Source organism: Pleuronectes platessa, chromosome 10, assembly GCF_947347685.1.
Source record: "Pleuronectes platessa chromosome 10, fPlePla1.1, whole genome shotgun sequence".
NCBI classification, from domain to species: Eukaryota; Metazoa; Chordata; class Actinopteri; order Pleuronectiformes; family Pleuronectidae; genus Pleuronectes; species Pleuronectes platessa.
Window position 1 is genome coordinate 26,132,304 of NC_070635.1, and position 14,224 is coordinate 26,146,527.

Here is a 14,224-nt window from a genome sequence, read left to right on the forward strand (position 1 = left end):
GCCATCACTTTGCTGCTGATTATACATTTTATGAAGTTTAATCTAATTTGAATGTTTTACAGTATTGTATAGTTGCACAGTACGTGCTTTGTTATGGCAGTGAAAAGTCCCTGCTGAGATATGCAGGGATCTTTTCACATTAATTTAGGCATAGGAGAAGTGCTTTTGATGAAGTTGTAACTTCATTGATTGTTTCACACATAATTTAAAATATTCATGACTTTAATGAGTACAATAATTATTTCTGGACCTGACTGAATCACTTTGAGCTATCCTGCCTCAGTCTTTATGTTTTAAGAGGATGTTTACCATTTCAATTGCATTAAAGTAATTTGTATATCACATTATCTCAAGGCAGTGCTAATTCATAGCTCTGTGCAGCTAGGGAAGGAGGCCAGCCACAGCCCTACAACTCTTGCTGGGACAAGTGGCTTAGCTTGGTGGGCCTTAGCAAAGGCCCACTAGACTTGATCCACTAGAGCAGGGGTGTCAAACTCAAATACACAGTAGGCCGAAATAGAAAAAAATTGCTACAAGTCAAGGGCCAGACTGGTTCAATGTTTATTGAAAACTTATTGAAAGAACCTTAGTGCACATATTGAACCTGGAACTCACAAGGCCTGTATAGAGAATGGCCGATAAAACAACATTAATTATTAAATAAATGAAATAGAAATAATACATAAATAAATATAAAAGTAATAAAATCAGTTTCATGAATTGCTTATAGCTCTATCTGCAGTATTTCCAGAGTTAGTTCAAGTGAAAACATTTTCTACAGGCAAACAGCCAAAAATAATTTACTTCAAAGAAAAATCTAATGTCCCGTAGTAGCAAGAGAAAAAAAATGCAAGAATGCAAAAATGAAACTGCATTAAAAACAGAAAATGCGTCAAAGCATTGTTTGCTGCTCCGTGAGCAGTCAAGGGCCAGAAGGGTTCAACGTTTATTGAAAACTTATTGAAAGAACCTTAGTGCACATATTGAACCTGGACCTAACAAGGCCTATAGAGTATTGCCGATAAAACAACATTAATTAGGAAATAAATTAAATATAAATAATACATAATACATAAATAAATATAAGAGTTATAAAAGCAGGTGCATTAACTGCTTATGGCTCTATCTGCAGTATCTGCGTCTCCCACAGCTTGGTTTTAAAAGCCCTCACTGTAGCGTACATGTCAGTGATGACACGGCCCCGCTTTGTGATTTGGCTTTAGTGAACATAGCCTGCTGTGACACCGACTTCTTTTTAACTCCTCTACCTTCTGTAGCCTTTGTGTCATGTCCAGATGCTTGTATCTGTCTTTGTGCTTCGTTTCATGGTGTCTTCTTATGTTGTATTCTGACATTACAGCCGCACCGTCTCCGCACACAAGACACACAGCTTTGCCCTTTACATCCGCGAACATATACTGTGCCTCCCACCTGTCTTGAAAACTCCTGTTTTCAAATTCCACCTTTCGTTTAGTGTTGTCGCCAGGCACTGCACTTGACCTCACCTCCAGCGATTGGACATACGTGTTTGTTGATCCAGGATTTAAGAAGGAATAATTAGACACTTATACATGAAGTTCTGGAAATTGAACATTTATTGTAAAACAATGAAATACTTACAGAGAGTCTCTGGGGTTCTGCCGGACACTTCACCAATCTCCTTGGATCATGTCTCAGGAGAAGCAGGCTTCTGCCCTATTGAGCAATACTAAAGGTCACATAAGTTCATTGCACATCCTGTATGTGTGTGCGTTAATGCAGCAGATATGAGCGCACAAGCAAATGACATTGACATTGATATAATCACAACATTAGCCATCTTTCGGGGAGAGGGATAGCGTTCGCGGGTCGCAATTGACGTATTGACACCATAGACTGTATATATAAATGGACGGAGGGTCCGTGACGTCACCCATTGGTTTCTGCAGAGTGAGAATTAGGCTAGTAGGAGGTGTTCCCCCGGCACCATCTTGCTGTCTCCAAGTTCCTGGCTAACCAATCAACGGGCAAGGAATAGGAGCGCGAGTGAAGACTGACAGCTGTGCGACGGCAGCAGAGCTCTAGATGCCTGATTAGCTTAGGCTACGGCTAACCGGCTACCGTCGACATGCTAGTCGCCGGTGCTAACGGCTGGCGCTGCCCAGCCGGATGGATGCGATCTTTACCATGAACTAGAGGTAAGTAACCTTGAAACTATACAACAAAAAAAAACTATTGATTTATCTATCATCATAATCATATGCTAACATGCCTCAAGTGTTTTTTAATATGTAATTGTTATCAAAGTTACCGTTTATTTAACACGTCTAATAAACAGATTGAAGGAAGTTAACTACACAGTTGTGTGTTTGGTTGACTTGATTTTTTATTTTAATACGTTAATATCAATAAGCTACATGTGTAAGTTGCATGTGATAGTAACTATGTTTCACAAATATTCTGATACAGGCTGGTATATCCACCATTACTATTGCACCTCGTTTATTTAGCCTGTTTTAGAGTGAATTAGACAGTTTAGACAGTTAGACTGAGGGAAGTGGAGAGACTTGATGTGGACTGTTATCAACAGCTCTGTGGGAGATTATCACCTTGAATATTACAGATGAGGTAGAAAGACATTTTATCTATTTGTAAAATGTTTTATTTCTTTCAGTACTTTTATCAAAAGCGACTTAAAATATGTGCATTTAACCATGAGGATACAAACCCAGAGCCCAGAACATCGGTTCTGTTTGAAAATCTGTGGCGTTTCATACACAACACAAAACATTCTTTAATATTGAGTTTCTTTTCTAACCCTAACCCTAACCCTAACCCTCATTAGATGAAGAACTGCAGCGCCTGATGTCCTCAGCAGCAACATGGTGGAGATCAGCAGCTTCAGGCTGGTCAACATGAGGACGACCTGCACAACACTTCATGTTTTCCTCCCTTAACTAAAGACAGCCTGCAACTGTTTAGAGTTGGCAGTCATTGCTATGGATAATATAGTTAATTTCTATAGTCATTATGGTTGGTTAAAAAATTGACACTTATTAGAACGATGTTTATCTTTTGCTTTCTGATTTGATACACTTTAGATAAGAACCCAGTGTTTTATTTTTCTTCTTTGCCATAAGAGACAGAACATGGTCATCACAGCTGTAGCTATAAAAGTATGGCATTATTGTAGAGGAAGTGTTACTTATGAACAAAGTTTGTATCCATATTTTCTGTGGATATTCAACTATGTATTTGAATATGCTTTTGGATTAAACTGTGCACTACCAAGACAATGAATGTACAGTATGGAGTTATTTCACATTAAAAGTATTGCATATATTATTTAATCCATTATGTATTATGTGCAATACATTGCTTTGATAGTTTGTAAGTAATGAAAACAGGTCTGTACCTGGAGTCAGTGTTGAAGTGATGACTCAGTGTTCAGTCTGGTTGGATTCCATGTTGGACATCCTAGAGGAACACTCAACACAAATACACAGATATGTAAAGTCATACATGTGGCAGGTTAACTCCTTAACAGACTTTTACATGGTAAAAATAAAAGTGCATTACTTCAAATCATCAGATCACAATCATTTCAGCTTAGGAAATATGTGGTGGACATCAGCCTCAGGTTCTCTATTAGACTGTCTATTCTAGTAAAGTTACACTTCCTATAGTTTATTTATATTTAACACAATAATTCAGTGAAGACTGCCTGAGATTATCGATGTAAAAACTGAAGGTAGCAGACAAGTTTAGTTTTCACTGTAACACGTTACAACACATCGACACCATTACTCTGAATAAAGAGCGTTAGGAAACGTAATGCTACTTCAATCAGCTTCTCTTAAAATACAGATGTGACTTTAAATACTCAGGTTTCAGTTGACCACAGTAAATCTGTTTCTGCAGAATAAGAATCTGTGTAATATTGTCAAGTCAAATGGTTTGGCGAGTGAAACAACTTTACATAACATCAGATATCTTACGTGGCGGAGCTTATTCTCCGTACACACACAGTCTCCTGTCTCGGTTTAAAAGATTCATCATCAAACTCTAACGCTGCTCTCTGCTGGGCGACAGGCTCATGTCGGTAATAACTCCCGTTCGCCATTACTGCTTGTATCTTGCCTCCGGGCTAGCGGAGCTAAGCTAACAAGCTTTGCACCGCAGGTACAGAGACACCGATACCTGTGAATCACTTCTAACACATCTAAACAAAATACTAAACTTGACTTACCACAGAAACGGGAGCGCAGACGTCTTTAACTTGTCCGTCAGGAGAACAAGCAGAACATCAAAGCGTGTTATTCATCCGATGTGTGAGTGGAACCGCTCAACGGTCTCAGGTGGTGTTCACTGACCGGGGATTAGACTGTTAGCTCAGGTGAAGCCGAGCAGGCAGGAGGCTAGGAGTTGCAGTCATCACGTGAATTTCAAACCTCTATATCACTTAAACGGGGGAGTTAGAAAAAAATTCAACACCCTCAGAGTTGTAGCTTTTTACACTTCCTTATCGGCCTCATCGCTCAGCCCAGGATGTATTGAGAATTTGCAAAACACTGCCGGCGGGCCAGCTCTAATAGTAAATAGATTTGATCATGCGGGCCAAAGATAATTGGGCCTTGAGTTTGACACATGTGCACTAGATGGGAGCTGCCCACATGCATGTTTGAACTCTGGCATGCTGCTGATCACTTGTCTCCGGTGACAGGTTCTCAAAAGTCAGGAGAGGACGCGGATTTAGTGCATGGTGTGCCTCAACATCCCTCTCAAACTGAGAGGTGGAAACCATGAGGTGTTGATAGAGGGTAATTGTTATGTCCCCATCTGCAAGCGAGGGTTAGAGGGAAGTAACACATAGACAAAAAAAAAAACAGGAGTGTTACCAGAAAATAATATAATCTTTATTTAACCAAAACAGACTCCAAAAGTGAAAAGGGTGGAACTTAAAACTACTTCCTGAAAAAGTGAAAGCAAGATTGTTAGTTATGAACAACAACTGACTATTTTAGGCCGGGGCATCGGGGAGGGCCGGGCTGCCTGCCAGGGCCCTATACTCCCTCCATCCCTTTGAATCTCCTCCTCAGGGGCTTCAGAAAATGTAACTGTCTTCATTTCTGATTTCCTCGGTTAGGGCTGACCGTTCTTGGCTAGTTATTCTAATTGAAGCCGAGAGGAGACTGGTGAACCTGCAGGGAGACAGGCACTATTTTAATGTACTATTTTTAGCATCTCATTGCCACACATGTTTGCAAATAAAACTAAAACGCTTAAGTTGCTGGTATCTAAGCACCCTTTAAAAGATTGTCAGCTTGAACAAACTTGAAACTTGAACCCTACACTTTGATTGAATGTTTGATGCTCTACCGACTACAAAGGATTCTTCTTTGAGACTGCAGGCCATCTTAACTGGTGATACGCCGGTATAAGGAATCACAGCTCTCGTAGCAAGGAGGCAGAGAAACTGGCTGGTGAGGAAGTGTGTTAACTCATGTAGCCATAAGCGATATGCCAAAACAGGGACTCAGCCAACGGAACCAGGAAAGGAAACACAGTGAAGCCGGTTCAACTGGAGAGAAAGATCCTTGATGGTAATAGACAGATAAGGGAAACAGCAATCCAGGGAGGGTACCTGCAGACGGATGCCCAATCAAATAACAGGTAAGTGGTAATAATGCTGTAATCCACATGCTTTCACACACATTCTCAAGGGATTCCATGCCAAAACAGTTTTTTTTGGTTAACCGCTCAGTGTGTCTTAAACCAACCCAGTCTCATCAGAAAGCGTGAGATAGCTGCCTTTTTGTCTGCCCATTGTTTTGCATTGGGCTGTGCCCACGTCACATGACTCTCAAGTTCGTGTCTGTGAAAACGAAAACAAGGCGGACATTCCTTGTATTTTCAGATAAAAATGTAATTTTATAATATAGTTTGGCATTAAATACATCCTGACACCATTTCTAGCGAGAAATGTGCTCTTTGCTTCCACAATCTTCAGCTAGTTCATGCTTATGATCTATATTTTATTAGTTATCAGAAATATTTTCAGATCTCGCCAGAAAAGTTGTAGTAATGTCACGTTTTTATCGTTGCTATGATGGTTGCTATGAACGCTGCCATGCCGTAAACCACGTCGTAGTGTGCTGTTTGAATCATCGTCCGTGCGTTGTGTTGTTCAGTGATCGTGAATGTTATTCATGTTGTGATGGAAATTCATCTTGAGATATGAAATAATGAAATTCTCAGACTGGAGTTAACATTGAGTCTTTATAATAGTAAGCTCTGCAGAGTTTACACAACAAGCACGGGTGCTCAGGATGGAACAACTGGCTGCAAGTGTGAAAAAGCCAGGATTTATACAAAGAGGCGTTTCACAAGACAATATGAAAAACAGAAGACATGCCAGAACTAATACAAAGAGGTGCTTCATAAAACGTAATAAGAAAAAAGATATGAAATCCTCCTCTCTGTCTATCTGCTGTGTCCGTCCGCTGTAGCAAACTCCCTGTCTGCCAAGGCCACAGCAGTGAGAAACCTGGTCAGTTGAATTTTCCCTTACACTCCCCCATTTGATATTCAATCAAATATGTTAACTAACGAAAAATAATCAAGAAACATCATAATAATTATCAATAGCAGACATCAAATCATAGTAGAAAATCGACGAGTCTGCAACCATGGTACTTTGCGTACATACAGAATCACTATGAGGCCAAAATAGGTAGCCACTGCTGTTTTTGTGGAAAAAAAAAAAGGTTATTTTCTTGTAATGGAGCAAGCATTTAAAATGAAAAAAATATGGAAGGAAACCAGGTCAAACAAAACCATCTTCTCATTAACCATTATCAACATTTTAGATACTGTATTGATTGGCAAAAGTAACTCATATTAAAATGTAATAAAACGTTAAATGTCAACATAAAGAATATCTAAGGTTGAAAATATCCAGTAAAAGTGATTAAAATTAATGCTAGGAAGTAAAATTGATAAGTCAATAAAACAATCAATTTCATTTGTAAAGACCATTCACAAATCACAATTTGTGTCATAGGCATTGAACATGGTGTGACATCTTCTGCCCTTAACCCTTATAAAACTCTTTTCACAGGGTAAAAAATAAGTAGAAACCTTAGAGAGAGCCACATGTGAGGGATCCCTCACCCAGGACAGACAGAAGTGGTATATACAGTGGATATAAAAAGTCTACACACCCCTGTTAAAATGAAAGGTTTTTGTGATGTAAACAAATGAGGCAAAGATAAATCCTGTCTGAACTTTTTCCACCTTTAATGTGAAAAAACAATCTGAAATCTTTTAAGGGGGAAACTAAAAATAAAAAAATAAAATAATGTGGTTGCATAAGTGTGCACACCCTCTCATAACTGGGGATTTGGCTATATTCAAAATAAACCAATCACATTCAAACTCATGTTGAATAGTAGCGAGTACACACCTGCCATCATTTACAGTGACTCTGATTAATCCCAAATAAAATTCAACTGTTTTAGTAGGATTTTCCTGACATTCTCTTAGTTGCAACTTACAGCAAGAGCCATGGTTCGCGGAGAGCTTCCAAAGCATTAAAGGGATCTCATTATTGAAAGGTATCGGTCAGGAGAAGGGTACAAAATAATTTCCAAGGCATTAGATATACCCAGGGGTGGACTGGCCATCTGGCATACCGGGCATCGTCCCGGTGGGCCGTTGACCCAATGTGGGCCGGTCTGGTCCGCTATGTTTTTTTTCCCGTTTTTTTTCTCTTCTTCCTCTCTAAATTCCCTCCAATTGGGCCGGCCAATTGGCTACAGAGGGCTAGCAGTGTGTTGCCAGCATCGACACATATTATTGGTCTATTGTTTGTCATTGTCAATCATCATGGGCTGACAGGCTCAGAGAGCCCTGACAGTGCTGTCAATCACAACACAAACCTCATGGCATTGGCGGGGGGAGTCGCGGGACGGGCTGCTGCTGAGACAGAAACTTAAAATGGATAATAAGAGTAAAAAGCGCCCGGGTGGCGCTGAGAAGCATCGGAAAAAAAAGCTGAAGTCTCTGGAGGTGGAGGCTGCTAAATGTGCCAAACTGACGGACCTATTTGGTGCCGGGTTCACCAGCCCAGCAGCAGCAGGTGCGCCGGGAGACGAGCGAGGAGGACTCGACAATGATGAGCGAGTGGAGGCAGACATGGTAAGGAACGTTGGCCTGGGGCTGGCTAGGCTACATTTTTGAGACATGTCCAAAACAAAGTAGAAAACGTTTTTGATTTTGTTTTAATATGCCGAAATGTGATATTATGGGTTATTATTGTTCAGATGATTCAGCTAAGCTAGCTAAGAGCTGCTAACGTCGTTTACTGTTGCCATAGCAACAGTCAACTTTCTGAGGTGTAAATAGAGATGCAGAATCAAGCTAATTCTTTTCAGAAGTTTTATTGTGCTTATGTGTTGATCCTTAATGGTGTGATCATGTACACTAAATGATCAATTATTCTCCATTACAGGTTGTTGTTATATATTTGAGGAGTCGTTCTCCCTCTGTTTTATATGTGGACATTTGGGACCACTGTTAGAATTTGGTAAGTTTATCATGTATTTTTTTATGTATAAATTCATACTTCATAATTATAATAATTTTCAAAAGGTTTTAAAAGAAACACACATCCAAAAAGTTCTCAACTCTAGGTGCAGGACAGAGGAAAACATTTTCTTTATTTTTCAGACATTATAATGTATCTATGTCCTTCTCAGGTTGACCACTTGACATGTGAGAGCCTGAGGAGTTGTTCCCCCTCTGTCCATGTTCGAGGACTTACTCTCTGTCTGCCTCCACTCTCTGCCTTCACTGTACCAAAGTTTGTCTGTTGAGTCTCCTCTAGTCTGGTGAGTTTATCATTTTTCATGTTTTATGAAATCATACTTAATTTATGATGATTAGAGACATTATAATGTATCCATGTCCTTCTCAGGTTGACCACTTGACATGTGAGAGCCTGAAGAGTTGTTTTCCAGACACAGGTAGAGCTGGCAGGGGCGTCACCCTGGGCCTGCCCTTTTGGGCTGGGCTTCAGCTGCAGATCTAAAGGCTGCTTCCAGGGGCATGGGGCCCTCAGCCTTTGTTTTTCTTTGCTTCTGCACCTTACAACATACATCACACCTTATTTTCACACATCCAAACACTGTTAACACCACTGACGCGTAACATATTTTACACATCCCACTACGTAGTTAGAGCTATCTTGATTTGGGGTTAAATAAATTTACTTTTGGCTTGAGAGGTTTCTGTGTGGCCTCCCTTCTTGTTGCCATCTTTGAGCTAGGTGGTAACAGTAGTATGCATGAGAGAAGACGCCGCGAGATTTGTGGACTTCTATGTGGTGATAATGTAGTGGGCTGGTCTGGACAGACAATGCCAGGGCTGAATTTTTGTCCCAGTCCACCCCTGGATATACCATGATACACAGTGAAGACAGCCATCATCAAGTGGAGAAAATATGGCACAACGGTGACATTGCCAAGTACTGGACATCCCTCCAAAATTTATGAAAAGACAACAAGAAAACTGGTCACGGAGGCGTCCAAGAGGCCAACAGTAACATTAAAGGATTTGCAGGAATTTCTGGCAAGGACTGGCTCTGTACTACATGTGACAACAATCTTCCGTATTCTTCATATGTTTGTGCTATGTGACAGGGTGGCAAGACAGAAGCCTTTTTTTTTAACCCTAACCCTAACCCTAACCCTAAACTTTTTAAAAACGTACATGAAGTCTCCAAAAAGCATGTGGGGAAATGTGTTATGGTCTGATGAAACCAAGGTGGAACTTTTTGGCCATAATTCCAAAAGGTATGTTTGGCGCAAAAACAACACTGCACATTCACCCAAAGAACACGGTACCCACAGTGAAGCATGGTGGTGGCAGCATCATGCTTTGGGACTGTTTTACTTCAGCTGGAACAGGGGCCTTAGTCAAGGTGGAGGGAATTATGAACACACACACACACACTCGCCCGCTCCTGGTATTTCAGGATGGCCTGATACGGTGATGATTTAAAAAATGTACGTGACGTTCACTCACGTTCATCGTTACGTTCACGTTAATAATATGAAAACTGATTCGTTAAGTTCAGCGTTCGCTAAACATATGCACAACATTGTACTGTACAGCCACTGCAGAGGGGCCGAAGAGTGGGTGGCCGAAACCTGTGTGGAACCGAATTTCTATGGTGTATTGGACGTTTTTGTGGCAGCAGTGTCCATCACTCTTAGCTGTCCCCTGGAAACACTTCCGTTGTGTTGTGGCCTCTTCTTGCTGCGCGTTTGGCTTCTTGCTGCGCGTTTGGCTTCTTGCTGCGCGTTTGGCTTTTTGCAACGCGTTACGGTATTTGCTGCGCGTTTCTCTATTTGCAGCTCGTTCCGGTATTTGCAGCGCTTTTCTCTTTTTGCAGGTGTTTTGTCAACTTGCATGTGTTTTGTTAAGTTGCCGTTCGTTGAGCTTTCAGGGCCACCGTAGAATTGTTCACGTTAAAGGTCACATTAAAGGTGGAAAAAGTTCGGACAGGATTTATCTTTGTTTCATTTGTTTATATCACAAAAACCTTGCATTTTAACAGGGGTGTGTAGACTTTCTATAGATAGATAGATTACTTTATTCATCCCCGAGGGGAAATTAAGTCGTCATAGCAGCCGGGTACATTTGAATACAATAAAATACAATACAATAGAATAAAATATAAAATATAAAATATTGCGGTAGAAAGAATAAAAACAGAAACAAGATAAAATAGGTAGATAAGGTGCAGTGGCAGATGATGGTAATAGTACTGATGATATGATGGTAATGTTATTGTTAGACAGTATATAAAAGATAGTACAGTATATATAGTATATAATATATATTTATATATGATAGTAATTATACCAATATAATAGCAGTATATAGTAATAATAGCATCAACAGTATATATAATAATAATAATAGTAAAATATAATAATAATAACATGTACACATGTACACATATATTATTAAGTATGTACAAACTTCATAAAGTAACACATCAACCTTAAAAATTCACAGATTTAAATGAATGCATCATAAAATATGAAGTTGAAAGGATAATTGCAGTAGCTGTTTTTGTCTAGTGAAATCACTTAGAAACACATAAGCAAGCTGGAGGGAGAAAATAACATAAAAAGAAAATAAAAATTAAATATAAAAAGAGTAAAATAAAACTAAACTAATTTGAGTATCGTCATCAGAATCATCTGTGCTGTCAGTGTTCAGGTAGGGAGGGATGGGGAATAAGGGGAATCAAGGGGACCTGAATCACTTTTATGGGTCTGAGAGGACACTGTAGGAAAAGAGGAGTTTGTTAGATCATAAGAGACATTTACAGTGTGCTTAGACAAATTAATGGGCAAAACAATATCAAGGAGATCATGAGTAACACGAATTGTTGAGGCCACACAACCCTGGATGTCAAAATGGATGCCATGGTTGTGTCGTTGTTTTCAAAATTAAAAGCAAACCAGTACTGGCTGTCCTTGTGGACAGGAACACAAAAAAAAAAGTCTACAAGGGAAAACCATGCTGCATATGGCGTAATTTGGGAAAGCAGCATGTATGGTTGGGAACAGCCTTCAAATCATGCACAAACCGCCACTCAGTAGATTGACCTTTGTCTCTGATCTTCTTAACTGGGAACAGTGGAGTGCGGACCGGTGAATCAGGGCAGGGGACATTTACAACAGCCTGCAAAAAGGATTCAAACACAGGACGTATCCCCTCCACTGCTTCTTGTCTGATTGGATATTGTTGATTATATGGCCTATAATTCGATTTTGGAGTGATTTTGAATGAATCACAATTTCTGATGAGGCCCCCATCATATTTGTCCTTTGCCTACAGTGTTTCAGGCAGATCTGAAAGTAAAGGAGAAACATCAGACGGGCTGAACAACATTGCATAAGAATGAAGGTGATTTTCAGTCACAATAAAATGAGCGTGTTGCTGGAGAACAGAAAGTTTGAGAATTTTTTAAGAACAAATGCACTCAGACTGGGTGAATACATTACGTCAGGCGTGGCTGTGGGTTGCCAATCAACGGCAGCCTGGCATGATCTGACAAATGGGCCTAAGTCTTGCCACTGGTCATCATGGGACTTGGAGAGCGAGATGTGAGGGCTGGAATTCGAGACGCGAAAACAGTGCCAACTGCTGGTCGGTGAGTGAGACGGCAACTCCACTTCTGGAACCAGACCAAAAAACATTGGACACTTTTAAAGAATCATCAGAAAAAGGCAAAAAAAGATATTCATAAACGTCATGTTCAAACCTTATGGGATGTTTGTCTAACCGAGTGGCGCATTTGAAAGAATATAAAGTGACCATTCATCTCAGAAGATGTGGGCTAATCTGACATCCTAACCACAGAATAAGCTGCACCAGAGTCAACCATTACATTAAGTTTGTTACCGTTAACTTGGAGTTGAGGCATTTTCTTAAAGCATCACTATTGTAATTAACATGAGTACCACAAAGTTGTGTGTGATCTGGTGTGTGCGGTTAGTAAGGCAAGCTGATACTTCATTGCAGTGGCATGTATTTGTCTGTGTGCTGGAGCTTCTGTGTGTGTGTGTGTTTCACTTCCCTTTGTCTGATCCTCGGCGGGTAGGCTGGACGTCTCCTCCCCGTCTGCCCCCTCCTCACTTTCTGTAAAGTTCAGTCGGCAGTGAAAGTTCTTGTCTCCCCGTCCCTTCGCGGTTGGGGGTAGTTCCTTGCCCAGTGTCCTTTTTCTTTGCAGATATAACACTCGTCTCTGGGAATTTTGGGTCGTCGAGAGAAGCTTCTCCCACGGCCACGTCCGCGCCCCTCTCTTCCTAGTTCAGTGAAGTTGGCTCTGCTATCAGTGTTATCTTGTCGGCTTGGCCTTGAAAGAGTAGACACAGCCTGCATCATGCCACTGTGTTGATTAAACTGGACAGTCAGACTTGTGAGGAAATCTCCTACGATTTCGTCTAGTTGTTGTTTGCACCCCGTTATTTTGGACATGTCAATTTTATTGGGGAAGGCGGTCCTCAGGGTGTTGAGGAGTGTGTTGAGATAGTGACGTATGCTGCATTACCCGCATCATCCCAGTCCGGTGGAGTCAGACGGAGATCTCCCCCACAGTGCGGACATATCTTTGCAAAGTCAGTGGGGCCTAAAGATGAGGAAGAGGTGGCGTCATCATTCAGTCCTCCCGCTGCCCCATCTCCATAGACTGGGAGAGAGGTGGGTGGCATCTGAGATGGGCCTGAGCGTTGATTGGTGGAGTCTGGTCTCTGCATATCATGTGTAGGGGGGTTTTGTCGTTGGTGAGGAGAAAGGCAGGCGTTGAGAAGAGGACTGCCACACCCTTTCAAAAAGAGAATACAGAGATCTATATGATTACTTTTCAACATTCTTTCCAAGATTATCACTTTCCTTCTTGTCAACCTTAGCCATCTGTTTAAATTATCGTTTTCACTCTGCGTCTTTTTTATGTTATTTTTTGTTGCCTTTTTTTAATTCTTCATCTTTCTCGAGGAGTTTCTCTCTTAAAAGTAAAAAAAAAAGTTGTCGACACTGAATGACCCGTTATGAGACCACAGAGTGACCATAGTTTCCACAATATGACCCTCTGGGCTTTGGGGTCCTTGACTTCCCTTGTTACCCATCCTATCTGGTGTATGAAATCGGCTTATCAACAATTTTCATAACCTTATTAATTAGCTGTGTGAAAAAGGACTCATCAACAATTTTCACAACACTCTAATTTAAGACGTGGACGTCTCCATGAATCCTTGTTTCTTTCGCGGCTAAACGGGAGAAAGCCTTCAAATAGGATGATTGCCACAAGATGGGTCAGATTAAAATTAATAATCCACAATAATCCAGAGAGAATGATTAATACACCCGTTCCAAATAAAACCCTTTAAATGTATTATTTCTTATGTTTGATTTCAGTTTTATGAAATCATCTAAACAGTCGTGAAAATCTGAATTTCAACATCTCACCAGATTTAAGATGACCAAAGAGAGGTCTTTGGATCCCTTTGAAGAAGGTCCAGAACCCCAGTCACTTCGGTCCTCTCATCTCTTAAATGTTAGAGGTAGAGGTAGAAGATTTCTCTCCCGGGTGGCCAGCCACCGAAGACTTCTGGGGTCCAGACGATCTTTCAAGGGATCCTGTCCGTGACGCCAATTTGTGATGGAA

The 14,224-nt window shown here is 40.7% G+C and overlaps 1 long non-coding RNA gene across 1 annotated transcript; it reads right to left on the bottom strand.

Annotated features, from left to right (window-relative positions):
• Nucleotides 1-611: 611 nt before the first annotated feature.
• On the bottom strand, nt 612-4,418 carry LOC128449799 (uncharacterized). The gene is made up of 4 exons (XR_008339912.1): nt 4,229-4,418; nt 3,395-3,467; nt 1,621-1,695; nt 612-1,505 (listed from the first exon to the last, which is right to left on the bottom strand). It is a non-coding gene; the product is annotated as an uncharacterized LOC128449799 (long non-coding RNA).
• Nucleotides 4,419-14,224: the final 9,806 nt, after the last annotated feature.